The sequence below is a fragment of the Molossus molossus genome, unplaced genomic scaffold (genome assembly GCF_014108415.1).
Source record: "Molossus molossus isolate mMolMol1 unplaced genomic scaffold, mMolMol1.p scaffold_m16_p_17, whole genome shotgun sequence".
In the NCBI taxonomy this organism is placed as follows: Eukaryota; Metazoa; Chordata; class Mammalia; order Chiroptera; family Molossidae; genus Molossus; species Molossus molossus.
Window position 1 is genome coordinate 42,885,853 of NW_023425352.1, and position 22,466 is coordinate 42,908,318.

Below are 22,466 nucleotides of genomic sequence, written 5' to 3' on the forward strand. Positions count from 1 at the left end.
TCGTGCTGAATCGTTTCTTTCCACACAATTCTTCAGCGCGAGGTTCTTAGCCTTTTTAATATTCCTAACAGCATGCCTGCAATATCATGTACAGCACCCCTGCTACGAGGCTCAGGAGGAAATAAAGAGAAATTTGAGAGAAATACATGAATTTTATCCGACAGGAATAAGACTGCAATGCAAATAAGAATATAACACTTCTGGGATTGTCAGTTTTGCATATGTGAATTTGTCCTACATACTGTGTGTTCTCTTAATAATTAGATAGTGTGAAAATGTTCAGAAGGAAAAACAATGCTCGAAATAGATCTTTAACAGGCTGTGAAACGGCTGAACACTCAACATAATGAAACACCAAAACTAAAATTAAAATCTGCCCCCAAAAGTCCATTGTTATGATCATTAATAGGAACAATATTTTATATGTCAAAAAACGCTTGTTCTAATCAAACATGGAAACAGACTCTTTCACAATGATTAGCTTATTGTGGATGCAAAAAGAATTTGTATTTTTATATTGTGTCCAAAAGATTTTTCCAGATTATCTATCTTCCAAACCTGATCGGGTTTTAGAAGAAAATGATGACAGGTGCCCATAGATTTTTCTACTGGATACTCAAATGGTCTTAGTATGAGGATGATATGGAAGATGTTAATTTAACCCAATATGCAAAAGTACAACACTTTTGAAACCACTAAATTATAGGAAAACTAAGTTGAAAAACGGAATCCATATCATATGAAAGAATTCATTCTAAATATGCAATTCTTTCTTTAAAAAATAAAGCTATTTAAATGTATTCTTTTTTTTAAAATGGTCTACAATATGGCTTTTATTTTATTTTATTTTATTTTATTTTATTCTGTTTGTAGCTTAAACAACTTATTATTTATTTCACATAAAATGGGAAGTCCAGACATAGCAGTCCAGTGTTGGCACAATGGCCATCAAGGATCAATAGATCCCCCCACACTTTAGTCACTGGATTGTCTGCTTTCATGCTTATTGTTTCACCTTGTAATCTTCTATTGTTGTTGTTACGGATGTTTCTTCTTTTTCTCCAATTGACACCCTCCTCCCGCCCCCCCACAGCATTGTTGTCTATGTCCATTGGTTATGCAAATATGTATATAAATTCTTTGGCTTATCTCTTCCCTCCCCCCCAGCCCCGCTTCTCTGAGGTTTGTCAGTGTGAACCCTACTTTGATGTGTCTGGGTCTACTTTGTTCATCAGCTAATTTTGTTTATTATATTCCACAAATAAGTGATATTTGTCTTTCTCTGATTGGCTTAATACTCACAAGGTCCCTCCATGTCATCTCAAAGGATAAGAAATCTTTCTTTCTTACAGCTGCATAGTACTCCATTGTGTATATGTACCACAGCTTTTTTATCCACTCATCTACTGATGGACACTTGGGCTGTTTCCAGACCTGAGCAATTGTAAATAGTGCTGCTATGAACATGGGGTACATATATTCTTTCTGATTGGTGTTTCAGGCTTCTTAGGATATATTCCTAGAAGTGGTATCACTGGGTCAAATGATAGTTGAATGTTTTTTAGTTTATTTATTTATTTATTTATTTTTATCCTCACCCGAGGACATTTTTCCATTTTTTGTTCAGATAGAGCGGGAGGGAGAGAGAGAGAAACATCGATGTGAAGGGACACATCGAGTGGCTGCCACCCGCACGACCAACCAGGGCCGGGGACAAACTGCAACCGAGGTACGTGCCCTTAGCGGGAACCGAACCCGGGTCTCTCTGGACCGCGGGCCGACGCTCCAACCGCTGAGCCCAACCGGCCAGGGCGACAGTTGAATGTTTTTGAAGAAACACCATATTGTATTATTTAAAAATCTTATTAGGATTCATACCACTAAAATGAGTCCCCAAACTTAAGAAAATAGAATCATTAAATCAACTGTTCATTTAGAGTCCTGGTAGACCACGAGACTAGAAACCCAAAACTTAGGTAACATATATACAAAACCAAGTTTTTAAACAAGTAAATTATTTTTAAAAAGACTATTTACATTAAAAATGGACTCTACCATTTTATTGTTCATATTTCTGTTCTTCTTCTCCTTCACGAAGTCCCTTCAACATTTCATATAATACTGGTTTGGTGGTGATGAACTCCTTTAGCTTTTTCTTGTCTGGGAAACTATATGACCATCGATTCTAAATGATAGCTTTGCAGGATAGAGTCATCTTGGTTGTAGGTCATTGCTTTTCATCACCTTGACTATCTCTTGCCACTTCTTTCTGGCCTGCAAAGTCTCTTTTGAGAAATCAGCTGACAGTCTTATGGGAGCTCCCTTGTAGGTAACACACTGCTTTTCTCTTGCTACTTTTAAGATTCTCTCTTTGTCTTTAACCTTTGGCATTTTGATGATGATGTGTCTTGGTGTGAATTAACCTCTTTGGGTTAATCTTGTTTGGGTATATCTGTGCTTCCAGGACTTGTATGTCTGTTAATACATATCTATCAACAATTGAATCTATAAACAAAATGAGCAAGCAGAACAGAAACAGACTCATAGATACAGAGAATTTTTTTTGCTTGCCAGATGGGTAGGGGCTGGAGGGATGGGTGAAATAGATGAAGGAATAAGGAAGTACAAATTGGTTGTTAGATTGATGAAACTCAAAGGGAAGGGGGGGGAGAGGGCAGAATGAGATAAACCAAAGAACTTTTATGCATAAATGCATAAGCAATAGACACCAACAATAGTGTGGGAAGACAGGAGTGGGGCGAGATTGAGGAGGAGGAGGGAAAAGAGGGGCATCTATAATACATTCGACAATAAACATGAGTTAAAAAATGGACTCTATATCATATAAAGGGATTCACTCTGAATATAAAATTGTTCTGATTTTTAAAATACAGCTATTTAAAATGTGTCCACTTCAATTCTTAGTATTCCCCTCCACTAAAGCAGGCCTCCAAATGTTGGAAAAGAGAAACATTTAAATAATTGTCTTTCTACAGATTTCTAAACCAGGAGACTAGACCACAAAAACTCATCTCAGCGACATCTATCAACCTTTATCCAGAGCAATCCTTATGAATTATTTCTCCTGCCAAAGACACTCTTTCTGTTCTGTTTTTGCAGCAATCACATCAGGAATTGCAAACGAAATATGAAGTGAATAAAATAGACTGCCAAGATGTCATTATGTGAATATAGGTTATATGATATGTTCCCTTGCTTAATTGATTTACACACACATTAGTCATCTGTATACTATTAGTGTACAGATGTGTTGTCATCCATGTGATTGTATTGGATCAGCAGCCTCTCTGTTCAGGGCACCCTGTCTTGTGACCAGTAAAGTGACAGATATAATCAATCCCTGGCTACAACAGAAAAGCCCGAATGGGTGCTATCATTTCCCACCTCCACTGCTTTTCACCTGTTTAAGTTCTATTCGTCCCTCAGGAATCAGTTGAAATGGCAGATTCCATGGAATTCCCATGGCTGGACTCTGTCCTACTGTATGCCCGGCTAGCACAGGGTACGCATTCTCCTGGGCACGCACAGAAAGTATTCAAGACAGAACATGAGCAGGACTCTCACACCACAACTAGACTGCAGTTCTTCAGAAAAGGACTGCTTCAATGTCATCTTTCTATCTATCATGCCACTTTCTACTGAGCTACTCTTTGTTCAAGTCAGTTTAATCGAAGGATCGACGTAATTCATACTGACAACTTCTGGTGTGTGCTGCTTTGCGAACGGAGTCTCCTTGGGCTATGAGAACCACAATTCTTTCTTAAGAAAAACAACATAAAATATCAAAACATTCCTTAGAAGGACTGAAGCAATTTAAAATTCTTTTATTTTCAGAATCCTTAAAGTGTACATTTTCAAGTGGCTCACAAAGCTTGGTTCCTGTCTCTGGACTTTACTTACTGAAACACTCCTAAAACTTTCAGTTAAATGATACTATCAAATATTCAACAATGCAAGAGTTTAATCATATTCCCAATGATACATTTGGGCAGAATTCTTTGTTTGAAACTAACTCACATTTGGATAGGGATCATTTCAACTTCTGGCATATTATGCTTAAAAAAAAACAACCAGTGATGCAGAAACATCTGGTACACTGTACGCAAGTTAACTGTTCTATTAAACTCCTACTGCTACACCCACCATAATAAACAGACAAGGACCACAGATAGTTAACATAGCTACAACACCCATCTGTGACATTCAGCTACATATGTGGCACTTTCTCAAAGTTTATTAGAGGCAATGATTTCCCTTCTCTATACCTCATCAGTTCCTTAGCAAATCCTTATTTCTAGAATGCAAAATAAATAGTCCCCATCTTGACTACATTATTCAAAAATATTAAATTGAGCCTGAGTAAGGAGGTTTTAGTTATATTAAAAGCAACGTTTCTTCACACAGCAAAGGAAAGAATACCTTGAAAACTTAAAACAAACCAATTGTTAAAATATTAAATCTGAAGTGCTCATGAAATAAATTGCTGTATCTGATCTAAAACACCAAAACTGTGACTACATGTATTCAATTCAAAGATAGCTTTGTAAAACCCTTTATCAAAAAGCATTTTACATGAAAGTAACAGCTACAAAATAAAATGTGTTCTCAGTGATTTCAAAGTTAAATATCAATGTAATATAAACCTGCTGTGTTTTGCTGAATATCACAATCATTATGACATCAAAGCAATTCACAGTGACCACGACACCAAAAATATTATCACTAAGAAGAGAACTTCTGGAATAATAACAATTAAGTAAATGGATGATCAACTCCCGGAGTTTGCTGTTTACCTCTACAGACAAATTCTTACTGTTCTAGGCTTGGTAGTTAATGGTAGACTTCTTAGATAATAAAAATTAAGAGCTCATTTTTTTAACAGTTAAGGGCTCATTACCTTGATGAACAAGTTTCCTCTTCTGTTATGCGGTGTGGAATAAGTTACCGCGGACATTCCCAGTGCAGTTGTGCCAATATTTGATGCCCCTCTTCTTACAAAGCATCGTGGAAAACAGAATACCGATGATACTTTTCTTCTGCCAATTTTTTCTGGCATTAGACTCACATGAAAGACTATCTCTGTTTGAGGCAGCTCATATGGCAGTATCCCGACTTCCCTTTCTTGTTGACTCCGCTCTGTGTAATAATTTAATCTAATTCACCTACAAATGCAGGCAGTCCTATCCCTAAGATACACATAGCCCAATCTGTCCACTCCCTAGTCTGAGCCATCATTCATTTCTCACAGGGACACTCATGATAATCTCCGAACTGGCATTCTTCTTTCTCTTCACTCCCCTACGACCCATTTTCCACACAGCAACCAGAGGGTCTTTTAAAACACATATAACAGTCCAGCTGGTGTGGCTCAGTGGTTGAGCGTTGACCCATGCACCAAGAGGTCGCCGGTTCGATTCCTGGTCAGGGCACATGCTCGGGTTGTGGGCCAAACCCCCAGTGGGAGACATGTAGGAGGCAGCCAATCGATGTGCTCTCTCATCGATGTTTCTATCTCTCTCTCTCTCCCCTCACCCTTCCTCTCTCTCTAAAAATAAACTTAAAACATTTTTTAAAAAAGACATCCTTGTCATAAACAACAATAGCCACAACACATATAAAAGACCATGTCATACCCCTGCTTAAAGCCATCCAGATAAAATGGAACACTGCCTGGGAAGCCCTGCATGGCCCAGGCCCTGCCTCCCTCTGTCCACAGCCCCTTCATTGCTCCTCTGTCCTCTTCTCTATTCCTGGAACGCACCAAGCCCACTCCCAACTCCAGATTCCGCTGGAACACTCAGTGTCTGGTCCTCCTACACGCTCAGGCATCAGTTCAAATGCCATCTCCCGAGGACTTCACTGGCTGCAAAACCAAGAGCATCCCCTACATAACCATCAAGACCAAGTAATGCGCTAGCACTTCACCCTGGGTATTTTCTCCAAAGCACTTATCACCCTCAAAAATGGCCTTTGCCATGAATTTTTAATGTGTGTATAGTCTGTGTCTCCCACTATAAACATGATCTGTCTCATGTAAACACCTCATTTGTCTTAACCACCAAACCATAGCTAGAACACGACAGCAGCTCAATAAATATCTGTTACCTGAATAAAGAGCCCAGAAGTTTTATGTTGCAAAGTTATATGTAGACTTTGAAGAGACAGCAGCATCCTAGGTATGAATAATTTCATGAATGTAGCTCTATCAAGAACTGCTTATTTGGTCACTTGAAGCAAATAACTTTCTGTCAGGAAAGAAGCTTAGCAGGTATCACCTTGAATATCAACAAGCCCAGCAAAGCAGCATGTTGTTTATTCAGCTCCCTGCACAAGCCTAACTACCACCCACCCAAATCAGAAAATTATAAACAAATAAAAAGAGGTCTCTGGGCAGCTAAAGGGAGGTTTCCCGAAATGAAAGAGCTAGAGAGCCTGGCTAATGTGGCTCAGTTGGTTGAGCATTGTCCCGAGCACCAAGAGGTCTCTGGTTCAATTCCCCGTCAGGGCACATGCCTAGGTTGCAGGCCTGATCACCAGTAGGGGGCGTGCAGGAGGCAGCTGATTAATTTTTCTCTCATCGATGTTTCTATCTCTTTCACCCCTCCCTTCCTCTCTCTAAAAAAAAAATCAATAAAAACATATTTAAAAAATAGAGAGGAAGGTTAGATTTGAGGAGACATCTTTTAAAAGTCTAGATCTGATTTTTATTGTGGGGAAAATTAGTAGAAGTCAAAAATAGACTTTTCACATGTCACGTAGAGTCCAATAGAATAGTAGTCATTAAACACACACACGCACATACACACACACACGGCATCTTCCCCTCAAGGAAGTGGAATTTCAGTCCCCACTCCTTAAGTAACTTATTTCCAAAAAGAGGAGTATCGAAAGGGGGTAGAAAAGTAACTACTTAGTCCCAAACCTGGCAGACACCACCTTGTACAGGTGACTGAGGTTAGCATGACCTGTGATGAGCCATGTTGACAGCATGGACTCTTGATGTGGTGATGAGAAGGGCACGTGGCCTCTGTGGTCATGTTCCCCAAAGGCCATAACCCCAGTCTAACTAGGAAACAAACTCAAGTAAAGGAACATTCTACAAAATACCCAACCAGCATCTCTCAAAACTGCCAACGTTGTCAAAAACAAGGAAAGCCTCAGACACTGTCACAGACGGGAGAAGGCTCTGGGAGACAGATGGCTGAATGTAATACGGATCCAGGAACAGAAAACAGGACATTAAGAAAAGCTAGTAAAATCCAAATGAAGTGTGGAGTTTAGTGAATAGTAATGTACCAATAGTTTCACGCCACAGTATTGGAAGATGTTTACAGTAGGGCACTGGGAGTGGAGCATAGGAACTCTGAGCTGTCTAAAATTACTCTAAAATAAAAAGTTTATTTTAAAAAAGGCAACTCTATATGGAATGACCTAAAAAATGTATTGTTTATTGATATACTCAGGATAAAGTAGACAATGTAGCAAGCAACCATTTCTGTACTGAAAAGACTATAGGGCTTTTCCTCGGCGCTGCCGATGGGCTGGCAGCCACTTCCTGCTCAGCACCATGGCTGTCCTCAGACCCCACGTGAAACCCACGATTGTTCGAAGGAGGACTAAGAAGTTCATCCAGCACCAGTCAGACCAATATGTCAAAATGAAGTGGAGCTGGTGGAAACCCAGAAGCTGTGACAAGAGGATGCGCAGAAATTTCAGGGCCCGATCTTGATGCCCAATATTGGTGATGGGAGGAACAAGAACACCAAGCACACGCTGCCCAGGGGATTTGGAAGTTCCTGGTGCACAGCGTCAGGGAGCTGCTGGTGTGCAACAGATCTCACTGTGCTGAGACTGCTCACCAGTCTCCTCAAGGAACCGCAAGCAAAACACTGTGGAGACAGCAGCCCAGCTGCCATCAAAGTCACCAAGCCCAATGCCAGGCTGCACAGAGCGAAGAAAATGAATAGACAGATTGTGTGCTCATTGTATCTGTGTTAATAAAACCATAAAATTCTGCCATCTGGCAAGAAAAAAAAAAAAAGACTGTGTGTTGTGTGTGTGTGTAGAACTTGTATATGCATAAAACCTCCCTATAAAGATGAATCTATTATTTTTTATGTAAAACATTATTTGTGAGGAGGGTGACTTGATGGCTGAGGTAAAAGAAGCACCCTGGATGGTTTGGCTCAGTGGTTAGAGCATCACCCTGTGGACCAGAGTGTCCGGGTTCGGTTCCTGCTATAGGCACGTACCTCGGTTGCAGTTTGTCCCCGGCCCCAGTTGGGGTCATGCAGGTGTCAACAGGTTGATGTGTCTCTCTTACATCGATGTTTCTCTCTCTTCCCCCCTTTCTCCCTCCTTCTCTATCTGAAGATAAATGCAAAAATGTCCTCTAGTGAGGATAAAAAAAAAAAAAGAAGAAGCAAAGAAGACTTGCTTTTTCCTATATCTACACTTTTATAGCTTTTAAGATTTTATGTTCACATATGACCTAATTTTAAAAAGTTAAATATGTCCCTGATGTCATCCCATAATCATGAGCTGATAAGGGCCTAAACGATGACTGTTTTATATGTAAAGATGGTTCTTTGAAATAAGACATATGAAACCGTATTTCATATTTATGGCCTTCACAACAAATTTGTAGAACTTGGTGACACCATGCTGGAACAACAATAATAGTACTAATAAAGGGCTTACTAAGCGTCAGGCAGGACTCTTGAGTATTGCATATGTATTAGCTCACAATTACCTATGAAATCAGTGCCATCATTTGCAAAGAAGATTTTCAATATTACTGGCATTATCCACTAGTGAGCTGGGCATTTCCCCTTGACCTCTTACAGGCTGTTTGGATTAAATGTCTCCATTTAAACTATGGCTTTACTTATGCTTCTTCATAATATAATGAAAGTGTGGCAAAGGGCCCAGCCATTTGGCACCTTCTGTAAAGAGTTACCATTCTATTTTATTGATAATTAGGCCACATGGACAATATACATGTTTGAAACTCATTTGTCCCTGCTATTATATATGCTTAATATAGTTCAAGCTATATTGAAATATCCCCAGGGATTCTAACCCCAGAGAGTTTACCATCTGGAAAGAATATATCATAGCCTTATATTAATGTGCTATTTTACTTTTTGATTTTAAGACAATTACTTGTATGAATTGGGGTATATGGATACCCACCTCCCCTCCATGTGTCTGTGGATAGATCTTGGATAGGGAAAAGTACATCTTTATTTTCACTAACATCTAACTGAAATCTAGTGTCTCCTTGGATTATAAATCTAGGCATGATACAAGCCACAGAGCATTTGCAGTACCTATGACTCTGACACCAGTAGAAGTAAGTTATTTTCCTATCACGTTGCAGCTCAGCCGATACCCCATGATGTTGCTTAGATTCATGGTGACTTCAAAAATACAGCTGATATTTATTAAACCCTCTGCTAGACCTTATTACATAATGCATTAAGTATATCTATTACTTTATCACAATTTTTAATCTTTTGATGACTATTTCAATATGACAAACTTCTCTAGTATTTTATTTTACGTATTTAAAATTGTCTTCTGAGAAGGGGTTCAGGGGCTTCATCAGTTGGCCAAATTGTACTCAAAAAGGTCAACGTGAGAGTTCAGCACGTAACAGGGATGTACCTGCCCCACTTGTCTTCAAACCAATGAAGGACGCTACTCGGCAAATGTCTGTGCACTTTACAATAGTCCACTGTCCACTTTTCTACAAAGAACTCAGAGGGAGTGTGGAAACAGAGACAAGGTATCAGGCCCTCTTCCAATAGTCACTGACACACTGACACCCTATAAACAAAACCCAGCAATGACGAAGGCCAGCACTGATCCCCACTTGCTTTGGGAGGGCACGGATGGTCGAGATGAGCTCATCCTGAATGTTTCCAGGAGCTCTGTCCTAAATGTGAGCGTAGCCTTATCTTTAAAACAGTGACTTCACAGGCTAGGCCCAGTTATGAGGGGAAATGGAAATGATGATGATGACGTGCAAATGTTACATCATATTCCTGAATTTCAAAAACATTTCTATCAGTTTTAATGTTCTGTTTCATTTCTTCTAACAATTGTCATAGAGAGCCATTTGCGGGGGGGAGGGGGGGGGGGATAGGATGCTAAGTGCTATTTTAAAAAAGAAAAGTTGCCCTGGCTGGTTTGGCTCAATGATTGGAGCGTCAGCCTGTGGACCAGGGAGTCCCGGGTTCAGTTCCCACTGGGGACACGTACAAAAAATATAAATAAATAAATAAATAAATAAATAAATAAATAAATAAATAAATGTTAAGGACTGCAATAATGACATGTTGATTATTATAAGGAATTCCATCAAATGTGTTACTAAAGTCCATATCCAGTGGCTGTAGAATTACATGAATCACTAGCATAACAGAATCATCTGAAAGAAAACAGGTTTAATTTCACATGAGTTTTTCCTAGTGAAATCATGTTGGCTCCTAATTATCACCACTTCCTCTTAGTCATCACAAGCTATTCGGTCGATAACCTTGACTGAAATTTTGCCAGATATCAATATCAAGCTCGCTGACACGCAGATTCCACAACCCATCGCCTCTCCTGCGGGACACTGGCAGGAGGGCTACGTCACTGTCTTCCTCCCACACCCTCTTCTCCACCTGTAAGAGAACGTGAGCAGCTCTGAGGCGCACCCCCCAGCCTCGCTCAATAAACACCCAGGGATCATTAAAAATGGATAACTGAAAATATAAACACTAGTTACTAGCCTTTGCCCAAGCATTTGTTTCAAAGCTGATTAGTATTTCAAAGACAAAATCTGTGAAGGTCAAGAGGATTTACATAAAAGATGGCTCCAAAGAATTCAGTCACAATAAATCCCATTACAAAGGTTTGTGATCTCCTATTCAAAGATGACTTCCTAGAACAAAGGAGGGGAAGATACCCCTCTGATTTATGTCAGAGGCTTGCACAATAAATAAAGACCAAAGTAGAAGAACACAAAGCTACATGTATGTTTTCTTAATAAAAGAGTGTCCAAAGCAGTATTTGGCGCCATCATGTTTTCATAAGAACTGTTTTATCTGCATCAAGGCCAACACCTACTGCCTGTGAGGTAGGACTTACCTTTTTTTTTTTTTTAATCTTCTAGCAAGGTCAAACCAAAGTGCTTTCAACAAATCAAAGTTTTTCTGGAAAAGGCATTTCTACAATTCAAAAACTCCCCAAATGATGTAAATACACAAAACACAAGAGCTAATTTAAAAAAAAATAATAATCAAAAGAAAATATTGTCTCTCGTTTGATTGCTGGCTTGTGAACTCCTTTCCTGGTTGCATAGCAACCAATCTAGCAGCAGTTCTAGCCTGTAAGAAATTTCCATGCCAGAGCTGTGGAAATAGAAGCTAACTACTTAGTATATTTTTCAAGGTTACCTATATTTGCAAAAGAAAAAAGGAAGAGGGAATAATTTCCTTGGGGTTTCTAGACCAAATATCTGGAAGTTCTCTGATGCTCTGAGCCCTCTACAACGCCCACAGGGGAAAGAAAGGCTCTACCACCCATGTGAAGTCCCTAATTGAAACAAGGTAACCATGTTCCATAAAACTAAATCACTAAATTCAAGAGTTAGAAGGCAGACAGTGCCTTCACTCCATAAGTCCCACCATCATAGTCCACTCTCTCTGCTGTTCCTAGGATTGCTATTGAATGGAACAAGATTTACTTTAGGTTTTGCTGTCATTGTTTTCCTATAAACACATTATTATAACTAATTCTTTTAGTATCTTTCAAAACCCTTGAATATGGCTGACCACAGCACTGACAAGACCCTAAAATGAGTGATTCATTTTTACAGAGACTCATCTTAAAAGCTTCAGTTTGGTAAACATCATTGTTATCGTCATAATTGGCTCGTTAATTAATATTAATAATAGGAAGAAAGCAAAGGAGAGGCCAGACATTATAAGGATAGTCATCTGGGCAGCTTCACAGGAAGTTACAACTCCATGCTCCCAGGGAACCACAGGTCCACTCCCTGCAGATCACTGGGGGAAGGGATCCAACAAAGGGGGAGGTGGGTGTATGCACAGTGAAGTCAAAGTGGCCTAGGAAGGTGCTTGCCTGTCAGTCTAACCTGGGAAAAAGATAATTGGCTAACAACATGAAGCACTGCAAGTGCATGGAATCTTAAAGGGTTAATTGGTTAATTCTGATTATAATCCTCAGGCAGGGTTCTCCACCCCTCATTCTCTCGCTCTCCTGCTATGTGACTCATCGTGCACTTGCTCCGTAGCCATGTCGCCTGAATCAGCCTCATGGCCCTGTGGCCTCCACACGCAGGATGCTGGACTGTGCTTTAACATGGAGCAGAGACTCTGGGCAGTGGCCTTAATTCTTGCCCCGCTGAAGACAAAATTGGACTTTTTCCATGGTGGGAATGGAGGGAAATGTGACACTGGAAACCCAGGTGTTTAATTCCACGATCACTCACCCTCCCATGCGAATCTCAGGAAATTCCTTCCCTTGAGACATCACAAGAACCCCACTTCTACCGATAACAAATGGGGACACACACCACAACTGATAGGCCAGACCAGCTTTCCGTCTCCGACTAGGTTCAAGAGAGGGAAAAATAACCACACACTGCCAGGTGTGATGAGTCCAGACTCAAATGCTCTTAGAGAAGGGAAAAGCGGAGACCTACAGAGAAAGTCTCACGCATTGGCAGATGGTGTTGGTTTCTCCATGCTTAGTTACAGAGTGTATCCATGGATGTGCTATGCCCAGTCCACCAGGGAATGGGGCTTTCTTTCCTGCTTCGCACAAGGAGTAGTATGCAATAACGTAAATGGACATGTGGCTCTTAAACAGAAGAGGTGGAGAGTGGGACAGGGGACAGAGCACTGGACCAACGTCCGATTCTAGTCACAAGTCAGTCATGGAACTTAGTGTGAGTCATATACACTCTGCTTCTGTTTCCTGCTCTCTCAGTATGAATTCAGAAAAGCTCTCCCCACTTCATAAGAATGGTCCAAAAACCAAATAATGTCAAATAAAGAGAAAACATACACAAACTTCTCTCTAAATTCTTTTTCGGGTTTTGCCCACTTCTTGCTTCCACAAATCATGTTGTAGGGCTGTCATCCTGGGACTGATTATCTCCAGAGCTCCAAATTATTAGGAAAGAGTAACGTTTCAGCTTATTTCTGTCTGTGTAGAGTACTTGAGAAAATAAAAAGTGCAGCCTTATCATTATACTTAAAACTAGCAGAAAATTTAGTGCTAGCTGCTGAAGGGCAGCAATCTTGATAATCAGAAAAGAAACATAGAAAGTGAAAAGTAGTCATTCTTCTGTTCCCGACATTCCTGATTGTTAAAAATGATATATTTCTTAGATTTGCAATGATTAGATTAGGACAAAAATAAACACAATTATAAATTGGGTCAGGAAACATTTTCTTTTGGAACACTGGTAACAAATGGTACAATACTATAAATCATTTAAAAGATTTTGATTAATCAAATTAATTGGTCTCATGAGATGATTTTGAAAAACGACACATCACCCTTTCCAAAACATGTATTTCTATATAAAGAAAAGTCTTCCCTCAAAAAGTATTTATTTACTTTTTGAGGGAAGACTTTTCTTTACTTTTTCATTCAAAAGTAGGCCTTGTATATAAAAGCACTCATATATCTGTTGAATTAAAAGTGAAAGAACAGTTGTCAATTTTAATTAGATACCGGGGGGTGTCTAATAGCTGATGGAAGTAAACCTTGCTAGGCTTGTACTCATGAACTGTCAACCTTTGGTCATATTTAACGTCATTTGCATAAACTGTTGAGTTTACTTAACAAGGTAGGTAGGTAAAAAAAAAAAAGTCAGTCTTTATCAAGGAGCACGGAATTCACAGAACAGAGAAGAGAAAGACTCTGAGGTCGAACACTGTCCCCATCCAGCCCAGAAGTGTTTGCTCCTCGGGCTTGAAGCCTTCACTGGTCACATTAGTCATTTCAGCCTCCTCCACAATTTCGAAAGCATCACCTACGTCATGAAAAATGTGCTCGAATCATCAATAGCTATGTCTACCAGCATAATGTGACTCTCAGCTCACTGCACCCCAGATCCGGCAGGAAGAAAACTTGCACATAACAGATGTATGGAATACACCCAACAAGCTGTTGTGCATTGAGTTCAATGTCTTAGCTCACGCAGAGGTATCAGGGAAATGAGAGAGCTTAAGCCTTTATTGGAAATGGAACAGATATAGAACTGTAAAGGGAATACAGTCTTAATCAGTCTTTTCCCAACATATATGCATTCACTGAAAGCAAGAACTTAGAGAAAGCATTCCCTTCCAGCTCACGATTCACAGAACTAATATTTGCTCATGATGCTCTGTGCTAGGCACCATCCTGGGTGTTAATAACTGTCCCATGAGGTAGGTATATTCTTTACTTCAGAGATGAGTAGTCAGAGCTCCAAGAAGAAAATCAACTTGCCATGGGACACTCAGGCAGTGAGGGATGGGACTAAAATTTGAGTCTGCATCCATCTGATACCCAGGCTCCTCTACTTTTCCTTACACCACACATGTCCTCCATTTCTAATTAAAAAAAAAAAATTACTTTTGCCCAGCCGGTGTGGCTCAGTGGTTGAGTGTCGACCCATGCACCAGGAAGTCGCTGGTTCAATTCCTGGTCAGGGCACATGCCCAGGTTGTGGGCCAAATCCCCAGTGGGGGACATGCAGGAGGCAGCCGATCGATATTCTCTCTCATAGATGTTTCTATCTCTCTCTCCCTCTCTCCCTTATTCTCTCTCTAAAATCAATAAAGAAAAAACAAATTTTTACCAAGAAAGCCCGAATCCAACTCTGAATACTTAAATCATTACAAAAGGCTGCCTATTGAATTCTGGAAACTTTCTATTGAAGAGCAACATATTTACATGCCAGAAGGTGTTAGCATATGTTCTATCTATAGTATTTCCTAGTACCTATCAGCACAGTGCTCAGGAATCCTGACAAGGCTGACATCCTAATTGCTGACTCTTTCCTCAGGAAGTTATACGTGCCTAGAATTATGGTTGGATATTTAAAACGCTGGATCAAAGTTGAAACAAATAAATGAAGTAAATAACTGTCATCAATATGGTTTCAGTAGTTATGAAACAACTCTAGCAGACGATTAAACCTTAGTGGGAGATAGGAGGGATTAGAAGTCAGAGAGCCAAGGTAAAGAGCAATGCTGTAGCCCAAACTGGAGAAAAGGCACAGAGAATAGAGGCAGCAGGAACGTCCAGCTGAGGGGACACCAGCCTCACACAGTTCTTATTGTCAGCAGCAGCTACTGCTGAATTCCCTGGGGGTGGCTCCAGTACTTGGAATGTCACACCTGGAACTCTGAACATTTTCCTGCTCTCCCTGACTCAGAATCTGATGTCTCAGAAGACAGCACAGCCCTGGAAAGGGCATAATTTGGGAAATCATTTGGAGCCGAGTTCAAATGTGAGCTCTCCTATTTACCAACTACTTCATGTCCCAGTTCCCCCAACTATAAATTGGGGGTCATTAAACCAGCCTCGCAGAGTTACTGGAGAATCAAAAGAGTTGACATCTACAGCATATAAAGGCCACTCAACGAATGTTAGCTCCTTTCCTTTTTTTTTTTTTTACTGCACCATTTGAAAAAATTATCAGCCAACTGGTTATAGGCTCAAAAGACAAACCATAATCAGCCACATCAGGAAGTCTTTTTCTCTTTCCTGAATCTATGAAAGAATACATATGTGTCCTACTTTCTTTATGGGCTGAGACAGAATCAATTTTTATTTCAATAGCCTCTTGAGTTGGCAGTTACAGACTGAGCAGTGGATGATATGCCTTCTACTCTATCAGGAAGAAAGAAACCCACCATAGTGGCTTAGAGTAAACATTATTTATCACACCGAAGCTCCTCCCAGGTCCTTCCCTTGGGATCAATTAGCAGAGTAACTCCTATCAAAAGGCTCAGTTTAGATCTGGAATTATTGAGATTTTGTTTTTAGAGCTCTAACTTACATCATTGTATATATTATGCATACATACATGTATATACAAACATGCATCTATATTATATACATTAATATTATATGCATACAGTGATAACACACACATTAAATAGATAAACATACATTGTTAAAGACCCAAATGCGATTAACACTCTCCAATCCTCTCTTTTGTTCCAACATGTAGGATATCACCCACGGATAAGGAGGTGTGTGACATGAGCCAGGGAAGCATCCATGGCAAGGTTTTGACCATTTTGGAACTGGACTTTAAAACATCATTTCCTGGACCCACCACCAACTTCTTGTCTACTGCTTCATCACTGCACTATTAAGAGTGTTAAGTCTTCATCAGTTTCTGGGTTTTAACCTTCTCTGAACACCTACTGCCTGGACGGTGGGCTTAGAATGTCACCAGCTGAGGAAAGGGGCATCTGCATGGTGGTGATATTAAACTCTCACCAAACACATGTAATGGACCCGGTTTTTTAAAAAAATCCTCACTGAGGACATGGTTCCATTGATTTTAGAGAGAGAGTAAGGGACAGAGAGAGAAACATCGATGTGAGAGAGAAACATTGATTGGTTGCCTCCTATATGTGCCCCCACTCTGGATCGGACCCAAAACCTAGGAGTGTGCCCTGACCATTATAGGACCCGCAGCCTTTTGGTGTACAGAATGATGCTCCAACCAACTGAGCTACCCAGCCAGGGCTAGACCAGAACTTTTTTGAGAAAGGTGCGTTCATGTCCTTTTCATAAGAACTCTCTGGGGTAAATATCGGTTATTGTTCCCCATGAGAAATGAGAAAATCGAGGATAAAGCATTCAGGGAAGTTGTTCACAATTCCTAACAAGTAACTAGTCCACCCACTCTGACCACGAGACCATCCTACCCACCAAAAGGAGGTCATTTGTGATCAGGGACCATAACATGACCTAAGCTAGGACCACACTGTCCATCAAAAATACGAGAGCCGTAGAGCAGGGATCGACCTTAGCATGCCAGGGCACCAATCTGAGTTCCAGAGACTCAGTTAAGACATGTTCACATATGAAACCTCATAGGTGTGACCATGGGTTTAGATGTGATATGGATAAATCCATAAACAGGTCTGCCACAAAGGAGACTTGCGTGAGAATTCTTTTAAGTGAAATACAGTGACAGTGACCAGGTAGCCCGGCATCTCCCACGGCTTGAAAGAGCTTAACGCACACTGATACCTTCCCATAGCGTGATCCGCCGCTGCCTCCGACCTGATACGAAGCCCAGCTACATGAGATGTTGCTCTTCCGTAGAGAATTCAAAGCCCCTGGCATGACTATAGCCTACAGTTCCAGCCATATTTACCACCTTTAGATTTTTAGATAAAAAATGTGATCCGAAATTGTGCCCAAACATATCTCCTAAAAGAATAACAAATTTTATAATGATTCTACAGTTCACAGTTCCACCATAGGTAGAAAATCAGGTTTTATTTTAACCTAATTTTTAAATTAAACTTTGCAAGTTAAACAAAATAAAAGAAATTAAAAGGCAAAGGTACTCTAGAAAAATATTTGCCACCAATGGAGCTAAAAGACTAATAATCTTAATATATAAAAAGTTCATGTCCTGCCAGTGTGGCTCAGTGGTTGAGCATCGACCCATGCATCAGGAGGTTGCCAGTTCGATTCCCAGTCAGGGCACATGCCCAGGTTGTGGGCCAAATGCCCAGTGGGGGGCATGCAGGAGGCAGCCAATCGATGTTCTCTCTCATTGATGTTTCTATATCTCTCTCCCTCTCCCTTCCTCTCTCTCTCTCAAATTAATAAGAAAATGAATAAATAAATAAATAGCTCATGTCAATTGAAAATAAAACATTAATACCTTAATAAAATAATACCCTAAGACATAGATAGACAATTCACAAAGGAAGTTAAATGCTTCTCAAGCATGGGGAAAAAAATGTTCTATCTCATTAGTGATCAAAGAAAAGCAAGGTTCGAACCCTTTTGTAGAAAGATTCTTTTACTGGGTACAATTTTCATTGTTGGTCTCTAAATGTATTTTTACAGGAAAAAATAAAGCAGATTATCCCTCCACTTTCAGGGAGACACTAAACACCAGCACTGGCTGTCTGGGAGAAAATGTGATGTTAAACTTCATTTCTGAAACCTTTAGCAATTTGTAGTGGTTCTGGAAGACAGCGGGGCAGTTGAGAAATTAGCTTTTCTCATGAGCAAAGAATAGTATCGTTTCGTGAGAGCATGAGATGTACAATTTTTGGTTTGGGAATTTTTGTTCTCTGAGCCAGGATTTGAAGCTCATGGGTTCTGAACTGATGTTAGTTATTCACATGTGATAATCAGATGTCAGTTAATTAGTGAGGTGACATTTATAAGATGATTTTTAATATAGGTAAACTATATACTTTTATAATTATTGTGATTAACTGATATTATTTTTTAATCTTCCCATCAGTCTCTCTCTCTCTACCCCGTCATGCACACAGACACAGACACACACACACAGGCACACACATATGCACACACACACATATGCATACACACACGCACACACGCTCGTGTGCACGCCCTCACACACATATACCTAACACATTTTTTTATTAATTAATTTATTTTTGTTACAGATGTTTCTCCTTTTTCCCCCACTGATTCCCCCCTCCCCCTCCCTCCCTGCCGTCCCCAGCTTTGTTGTCCATGTCCATTGTTCATGCATACATGCATATAAGTTCCCTAACACATTTTTTAAAGGGCCTATGATAACACTATTCTCTTTAGAACAAAAAGCAAACATGTCTTCTTTGAACGTCAGAGAAATATGTTTTGGAACTGATATTTCAAAGAAAATGGGAGTCTTCTTCCTACTGACCACACACACGCAAGATCCCCCATGAAGCAGCGAAGAGGAAAGAAAGACACATCTGAGCTGTCAGATCCATCCTGAGACGAAGTAAAATCAATGACAGTGGATGCCTCCAGGCAGTGTACTCTCACATCCGAACCCGAAATATAAACCAGTGTCTCCCCAGAAAGACCTTCAGGGCATCGCGTCTGCATTGTGGTAGCTCTGATTGTTCTGGATGTAAAGTGAAAACTAATCTTTGCCAACAACAGGAATCATCCAGGTATTTTTAGGCAGCGTCACTGTAACCCATACCCTTAAATTGGGCATGAGTCAATTCTGACAGTTCTTAGAACCTGTGATCAGGACTCAGACTGCACCTCACACAATGCAGCATTGTTCCTGATGACTCACGTCCCAGAGTTCAGAGACAAAAGAATTCTATCAGGGAGGCTCACGCTTCCCTTCCCCCTTTATACTGAGTCGATCGAACGTTCTGACAGCACACCCATCTTCAAATGTCAAGTCGCATTCACCAACACCTAAATCAACAGCTTGCCTTCGGCGTACAAGACTTGAAAAGTGACCTCGATTTCTGAAAGCGCCCACTTGATTCACATTGTACAAAACCCCCAAATCAAAGTAGTGGGGGTAATGAAATATCAGATACCAGACCTAATAAATGGATTTCCTTAAACTTTTCCTGACACTCCTCTTACTTCATTAAACTCAGAATTCATCCAAGCCACCCCTTCAATTCGTGCACTATGATGTCAGATCTCCTCATCGCTACTCCCAGGAGGATTTTACTATTTGAAATGGGTGAGATGGTTCAATAACAAGGACTCTGTGTTACCTCCTGAGGCCCCAGGCATATTTTTGCTGGCAAAGTGATTAGGTGGCTGGGGCTGCAGGAGCTGGGGTGGATGCCCAGCAGTGAGGGACTTCTTTAGAGTTGGATCTCTGACTTCTGGTATGTTCTTTGAAACTGTGACTAGAAAGAAAGGCCAACTGAGCTGACAGCCCAGGGAGGGTTCCAAAGCATGAAGGCCCTTGGCTTTATACACAAACCAGACAGAGGCCAGAAAAGACACTTCCAAGACACCAAAAGTGTAAAGCAGAAGAAACCCTTCACTCTGGGGACAAAAGGCATCACTCCCGGCCTCTTTCTGCCCCGGGTTCAATCACTCCCTAACTGAATGGTGGTGCTGAAGCCTCCAGAGAAATCATTTCAGCCCGCACTCCCAAGATCTGCCTCGGGTCTCCTGACCAGGGTACAAAGTCAGCACTTCAGTCATTTAAACCACATACCCAAGACCGCACAGAAGGCAGCACCAGCTCACACTCACCCCAGAAGCTCTTTAAATGGCTAACGGCTAGATAAAGGAGGTGGGTCAAATACACACACATACTCAGAACAGGGCAAGAAAATCCCAAATCCACGTGAAGAGTGGTTTCATTCTCACACAAGTTTTAAAAAAAATTAAATTCTTCAATCTTGAGACAATACCTATGTTTGTTCTTCATCAGAGTATTGGTGAAACCTATCTTTTATTCATTCTAAAAATGGTATCAGGTATTAACTGTACTGGATTTAAAATTCTAAAATGTGGTCAGAAAATGCTTTCGAGTAACCATAGAACCCTAGAAATACCGTGAGGACTGGGGGCAGCGGGAACATAGCCATTCCTGTTTTGATTCTGCCGTTCTTATTTCAGACAACTTCTTAAGATTTTTATTTATCCAACTATAAGAAATGAGAGTTTGGGATATAGATATATAAAAGTCTATCTTAGCTTTGAATTATGAAGACCTCTGCTGAACTCTGTGTAGCCACTGATCTGTACTCTCTGGGCAATAATTTAACATATGATTCCATTTTTTAATGATAGAAAATAAAGATAGTTACACTTTTACCCCTTAAAATGACTGGAAAAGGAAATATACCCTAAAAATGCGAATGTTCTTCAAGAGGTCATAGTATACATGGGTAAACTGTAATTATGTGTAGGGCTCAGATGAATCTGGTCTTAGCTTATCACTAATGACACAAATAACTCTGGCCAGTAACATCACAACACACTGCAGAGCTTGGATCCCGCTGGTGACATGATGAGAAAAGTCTATTGAACCAATGTAAAAATCTCAAGAGACGACGTTATATTCTTAGTAGTTCATGAGAAAAATCAGCACTAGTCTACCATTTCCCTGAATAACAATGAAAAAATAACATCGTTTAAGGAAAATAATTCAAGTACACCTATATTTCTAAGAATTACAGTACTAAAATATGTTAAAGAAAAAAAAATAACTGAAGTTTTCATAGATAGGAAATAGCATCCTGGTCTGGTAGCTCAGTTGGTTAGATCACTGTCCCTATACATCAAGGTTTCAGGTTTGATCCTTGATCAGGGCACATACAAGAATCAACCACTGAATGCATAAATAAGTGGAACAACCAATCAATGTTTCTCTCTCTCTCTCTCTCTGTCTCTCTCTAAAAATTTATAAATAAAAGTTTTTTTAAAAAAGAAAATAGAATTATAAGTTAATTACTTTTGGGTTTAGCCATAAGACATAGCTGGTATTTGACTACTTCTGCTATACCAAAATAGCAATTTCACATAATTCAACCTAAGCCTTGGACTTTTACTATAACTCATCATATGAATCTATACATATGAATACAGAAGTCACCTTAGGAAAAAAACACTAAGCCATAATAACATGAACTGAATTATTTAATATTTACTGAGCTCTTCCTTTGTCACTGAGTTAAACGTTTTATCTCACTGCAAACCCAGGAGGTAGATATTACTATTAATCCATTTTCAAATGAGGAAATTCATTCCCTTGTCCAAGACCATGGAGCCCAGCAGAGTTGACATTCAAATGCAGTCTGCCCTAACCCTCACCTTAACCTGCCAGTTGAAAAGAATGGCTACCTCCCAGACTAAAAGCAGAAAGAGCAGTGATGTTAGGAGCATAAGGAAAGACTGTGGGAAACTGGGGGAGCGGCAGCATTTACTCATCACTGCTTATCGGAAAGGCACCTGCTCGGCCCGCTGAGCAGAATCCCCTCCAGGTGAGACAGACACATCAGGTTATCATGGCTACAAGGTCTCTCACGTAAACTCATCAAACTGGAATTCCAGATCTAGAAGCAAATGACTGATCATCATTGCACGTTCATGTAGGCTTTTCAGACAGGAGAAAGAGAATGTACTGATGAACTCAACCGAACATTTGGTTTTGGAGGCGTTATGAATGGAAGAACTGATGCTCTACCTGTCTCCAGGGAACATGGCTACTCTTATCTGCCATGAGATCAAACCACAAGCTGCACAGCTGAGGACCAGATATGGCATAGGGTGAATGCCCTCAAAGTACCATCCTACCTACCATGAGCACATGTCTAGGTGACCAGGTGGCCCTACTATGCAAAACTTTGGACATTCTCAAATTGTTCTCTAATTTAAATAAAAAAGAATACACTGGTTTAAAAGTAGCATCTCATATAAAAATTCACTGGAGT

At 40.2% G+C, this 22,466-nt stretch overlaps 1 protein-coding gene across 1 annotated transcript in view; it reads right to left on the minus strand.

Moving 5' to 3' along the window:
* ANK3 (ankyrin 3) overlaps positions 1–22,466 on the minus strand; it is a 611,274-nt gene that overhangs the window by 501,114 nt on the left and 87,694 nt on the right. The gene's annotated exons all lie outside the window — the stretch shown is intronic.